Here is a 5998-nt window from a genome sequence, read left to right as displayed (position 1 = left end):
ATCAAATTATTTAAAGTATTTAATGTATTATTTCATTATCTCTACCTCAGTGTTTGGTAGAGTTGGACCTAAAGCTTTACCATTTGAAGATTTACAGCCTAGTGGCAAGAGGAAACACTTTGATTAAAACATTAACAATTTAAGGCCTAATATCGAGGAGAGACATATAGACTTCTCTTGTAACTCTGAAAATATTTGGTGATAGAAATGCAGTAGTGTAAATTACTGCCTGGTTGGATGGTAGACTGGCCAGGACATTAGTTAATCATGCATATGAACAATTTTTTCACCTTCTTGGCTTTAGATACTTTTGAAATATTAGGTATAATAACCAATTATATTTTGATAAAATACCTTCTAGCCTAAACATTTCTATCTGAACTGTTCCTGTCTCTATGATCCCTTGTAATTAAGATTAGTTTTGTTCCAGTAAGAAAATCTATGCTGTCAGGGTAAGATATTCTGGTTCGTCTGTTCCTAAATGGAAGACAGGTAAAGGGTCAGGTAGACATTTGTGCCAATAAGATCTCATATAGGAATTTTTAACCTGCAGAAGTTTAGAAGTAGCTCTTAAGCAAGGCTTACTTTGAATCCTTAGCTCCACAAAGCTAACTCAGCTAATAAATAAGTACTTGAAAAGCCATCACCTTTGGACCTAGCTTTAAATTCTTCAAAGTATGATGAAATCTAAAATGAAAAAGACTTAAAATACTCATTGACAAAAAAATTGCAAATGTGAGCAATCGAACAAACAATATAAGTTTTTTTTTTCCAATATATACAGAATTTTAGAGAAGTAATATCAATAGCATTTTTAGGAACAATAAGTTTTCCTAGTTACAAATAGTCAACCAAGGATATATGCCTGTATAAAGATTGCATCATTAACTACTTAAATTTAAAGGATACTACATGCTTCAACAGCAAATCTACCCTAATTGCAATACAAAGTTTAACACGGCACTTGCACAAGGATGATATGAAAATTTGTGTAGTATTCCATATTTTTCATTCTTCAGATGCAAGAAATGAAAAACAGTTATTAAAAATTGATTACAAAAATACAGTTGTAACGATACATGTAATTCATTGAATTGAAAGTTAGTTTGACATCAGTGTATTAAATCATCACCTTAGAAAGCCCTTTACATAGCATAACCTTTACAAAACTTTTGAAATTAGATAACATTTTCAATTTATCCCAAAGAAATAAAATACTATAAGGACCTAGGGGAAAAAAAAGAATCTTAAACTATTTCTATATCGAATGCTATCTGAAATGACACATTTATTAATGAACCTATATATTATGAAACAATGTAGAATTAAAAGTATTATATCTAGGAGATAATGAAATAGATTATGGATATTATACAAACAGAATACAGATTACTTTAAAATATCCTTTTTCAGACAAGCAACAGAAATATCTTTAGTTTCTGTATTACTCATTTCAACAGATAAGTTAAAATTATTTCTGATTATAAAAATCACAAACTCTGCAGAAATCATTATAGATGTATACAAACAAATCTTGAATACATTTTGACATCGAAGTTAGGCAATTCACTTGGAAGAATAGCATGGAATCCATGAATATTTAAAGTAAGATATTAATGTGGTTTTGTATTGTGAAAATATTTTGTATGGACACAAAGATGGATAGGTATTTTTGAAATTTAAGAAACTTAACCAAACCATTATGACTTAGGAGAAAAATTTTTGCAGCCTTCCACAACTTCAAAGAGGTGATACATACTTAACCTTTTGGCAATATCAAATGCAGCTTCTTCCAAGTTGTTCTTGACCTAGTTTGATATAATATTTCAATAGAAGCAGATCCAGCGTACCTTTGTTATTTCTAATCCCAGCAGCAAGATGCAAGGTTGTCAAGACTTCTTTAGTTTGGGCATTGGTATCTGCATCATGATGCAGTAAGAAAGAAGCCACTCTGGTATTATTCCACATATAAGCACTATGTTTAAGTATCTACTGTAGGCTTCTGGATGAAGAGAGCTATACTCATCATCATCCCTAGTATTCACATGAGTGGCCTTTTTGGAAAGTAGTCTCTGCACTGTAGTAAGCCGATTATTTTCAACAGCCCAATGAAGAAATTTGCTTGGACACTTCTCTATTTTTTTCTAGCAAATGATACCATTCCTCACTTTTTCATCTAGTTCCTTGTCTTCATCAGAATTGCCTAACTAGAGACTTTGAGTACCAGTGGGAATGAGGTGTACATGTATTCCCTAATAGTTCACGTTGGTTGAAGTAGTCAGAAAAATCCAGTGAATTTTCTACTTCTGATTTTTCACCATGATTTTTTTCTCTTTTTCCATTTTTACTATTTGAAATTATTCTAACTGGAGAATAGGGAATGGATAGAGAGCAGAAGAAATAAATCCAAAAACAATCTTCACAGAAGCAAATTCTCAGAGCTATTTCATGACTTTGCAAAGGATAAAGTGGCTGAAGTTAGTATAAATTTAGAAGTATGAAAATGGGAGGGGGGACCAAGATGGCAACAGGGCAGTAGGGAAACGCCATAGCTCTCCCCAACCAAAAAGAGAGTTAGAGTTCCTAAGCTTAACCTCCCCAAGAGACCGACAAAAACAAAAAGATGAACACCCAGAGAAATACAGGAGGTGGAAAATAACAAAAAAGAAAGAGAGAAAAAGAATTTCAGAACAGAGAAGCACGAAGACTCCACCTCCAGTGCTTACTGGTGGCAAGCAGCGCAGCAGGGGCTGCTGGAGTCCCAGAGAAAAAGGAGGCTGCCTGCAGATTACCCACGCAGAAGGACTTAAGAAAAGAAGAAACAAAGAACTTCCACCCCTCTGGTCGAACCACTATTAAATAACCCCATGCTGCTGATCACATGTATGGTGTATATGTGTACACCATTATATGTTACAGACCGTGATAGACAATTTGCTCCAGGAAAGCTACAATGAGTTTGTGACTTTAAATGAGCATCATCATCCCAAAATACTGTGAAAATTGGCAAATTTTGTAATCACTTAATTACAAAAAAAAAAAAAAACCCAGAAAACTACAAGTGGAGCTATGGCTCAAGTGGTAGAACATGAGCCTTGAGCTGAATTGCTCAGGGACAGCTGCCAGGCCTAGAGCTCAAGTCCCACGACTGACAAAAAAAGAGAGAGAGAGAGATCTTTCATGTGATGGATTCTAACATATTTATAAAATTATGTTTTTATTGCTTTGTATGTCCCTCCCCCATGGTATAACCCCTGTTTTCACTATATATGAAGTTGATGTATGTGGAGGAGAAGGGAAAAAAACAAATCGTTAAAACAGAGATACAGGAGGACCCATTTCAACAATGACATGTACAAGTCTTCATGTCGAAAAAAGAACTTTACAACTTTGGTTGGGGGGACGGTGGGGAGGATACGAAGGGATGGGAAGGGGAAACAAAGGTAATGTGCTCATTATCTTACCCATGTAATTGTTACTCCTCTGTGCAGTATTTTCACAATAAAAAGAAGTATGAAAATGACAAAAATGTAAAAAGATATTCATATATTTCATTATATAACCCAAACCAGAAAGCAAATTTTGTTTAGATGATTTCTTAAAACATAGTCTTTCAGAAGCTGGGAAGGGGGCTCAGTGGTAGAGTGTTTGCCTTGCATGCATGAGGTCCTGGGTTTGATTCCTCAGCACCATAGAAGAAGGAAAAGACAAAAGTGGTGCTGTGGCTCAAGTGGTAGCACCATCTTTGAGCTGAAAAGCTGAGGGACAGCACTCAGGCTCCAGAGTTCAAGCCCCACAAAAACAAAAACCAAACCAAAAAACTAAACAAAACACAGCTCTCACATTTGTAGCCTCAATTCTGTAAAGACACTGCTTCAGCCTAGGACTAAGATTTTAAGTGTATACATTTATCAACACTTCTGATTCAGATTTCTACTTGAGAAAATTTTAAATCAATATTTTGTTCTTAATTTTTCTCTTTGTACATTCACATGCATCAATAAAAAATGGTGTGGACATCCCAGTAACATTCTCAAAGTACCTCCTAATGATGAGTTATGAAAAGTTGTATTCTATTACAAAAAGGAAAACAATGCTACAAATAAAGAAAACCAATAATTAATTATTAATGTTTAATAAATTAAAAACCAAACACCAGTGTTTCCAGTTTTTGAAGTGTTCTACATATTAGATTTTCCTATTTACTCATATTCCTGTACATTTAAAACTGGCTAAGATTATGATTTCACAAGAGTTTTGTAGGCTACGGGTAGCCTTTAAAGTTACCCACTAAGGTTACTCTTTCTTTATGGCTCATCTCATCATTTGTATATGGCTTATATCATCATTTGTTTCTCACTAACATATAAAAGAAGCCCTCAAGTTTTAACAGAAACTGTGTAGTTAAAACCTTAACTCTTCTCTCTGTTTCTTTACACAGACTTTGGAACTTCTCATAGTAAAGTTTCTATAAACTCTGAAATGTACATACTTAGTAGTATATGTCTGCTACCATAAATCTTAAATACTTTATGGAAAAGTTTTATGACCTGCCGAACAGTCTTAATTTTGGCATATATAAGCAAATTCCCAAAATTAAACATATTTAAAACAATAAAATTTTTTTATCTTTTTTTATTTTTTTTTTAAATTTTATTTTATTTTATTTGAGAACATACTGTACAGAGGGGTTACAATTACATGGGCAGGATAATGCATACATTTCTTACCAAGCATTGCAGCCTCCTCCTTTGTTTACCCTTCACCTCCCTTCCCAGCCTCCCCCCTCCCTCCCACCCATTCATACCCCCCCTCCCCCCCCCCACCGACATTGTAAAGCTGGTTTTGACATGACATTTTGTACTTCTCATTGTTGCAACAGGTCCACCTGAATCCTTAAACGACTTGTTTGTCCCCATCTCCTCCACATGTTATACTGACATCAAATATAGTGAAAGCGGGGGTTACACTGTGGGGGAGGGACATACAAAGCAACAAAGAAATAATCTTATAAATGCGTTAGAAACACATGCATGAAAGAAACAAAAACATTAAAATACATATTTGAGGTTTCGTTTTCCTAACATCACATTATCTGACTTTTTCCGCTTGACTCATACCTATACTAGATATTGCAAATAAGGGAAACCATGGGACCTGTGTTTCTTTGGGCCTGGCTTACTTCACTTAATATAATTTTTTCCAAGCCTTTCCATTTCCTAACAAATGGGGAAATGTCATTGTTTCTGATGGAGGCATAGAATTCCATTGTGTATATATACCACATCTTCTTGATCCATTCATCTACTGAGGGGCATCTGGGTTGGTTCCAAAACAATAAAATTTTTAACAAACCTTAGCACTTGCTACAGTGCTCATTATGACAGGTGCCATGTAGAGAATAATTGAATTTCTACTCTTACACATCTCTTGAACAACAAATATCTGGAATTATTTTGTTTTTGACATATCTAACTTGACTTTATTCTTAAATGTGTGCTTACATAAGAAATATATGGTTCTAAAATTTCACGACAAGTCTTTTGAACTTATTTTTGTTGAATTTTCTAGTTTAGGAAAATCAATTCCACTTTATGTATAAAAAATGTTCTGTGCTCAGTTTGGCAACACATACACTAAAATTGGAAAAATACAGAGAGAATTAGCATGACCCCTACGCAAAGATGACATGCAAATTCATGAAGATTTCCACATTTTTACAACAACAGATGCTGGAGGGTATGTGGACAGAAGGGAACCCTACTCCATTCTTGGTGGGAGTGAAAACTTGTTCAAGCACTTGGAAAGAAGTATGACAGTTCCTCAAAAGATTCCACATAGAGCTCCCCTATGACCCAGCAATCCCACTTTTGGGCATTCATCCAAATGATCAAACAAGACCATACTATAACTACCAGCACAGCTATGTTTATTGCAGCATTATTTACCATAGCTAAGATAGGGAACCAAACCCGATGCCCCTCAGAAAATGAATGAA

At 34.7% G+C, this 5998-nt stretch overlaps 1 non-coding gene and 1 pseudogene across 1 annotated transcript; both read left to right on the top strand.

Moving 5' to 3' along the window:
- The first annotated feature begins 912 nt into the window (after window positions 1-912).
- LOC122100352 lies at window positions 913-1009 on the top strand (annotated as a pseudogene).
- A 4603-nt stretch (window positions 1010-5612) lies between these two features.
- LOC122100356 lies at window positions 5613-5719 on the top strand. Its single transcript, XR_006146161.1, has one exon. It is a non-coding gene; the product is annotated as a U6 spliceosomal RNA (small nuclear RNA).
- The last annotated feature ends 279 nt before the right edge of the window (window positions 5720-5998 follow it).

This window comes from Dipodomys spectabilis, unplaced genomic scaffold, assembly GCF_019054845.1.
Source record: "Dipodomys spectabilis isolate Male_0828 unplaced genomic scaffold, ASM1905484v1 ptg000575l, whole genome shotgun sequence".
Taxonomy (NCBI): domain Eukaryota; kingdom Metazoa; phylum Chordata; class Mammalia; order Rodentia; family Heteromyidae; genus Dipodomys; species Dipodomys spectabilis.
This window is presented reverse-complemented; position numbering and strand designations above follow the sequence as displayed.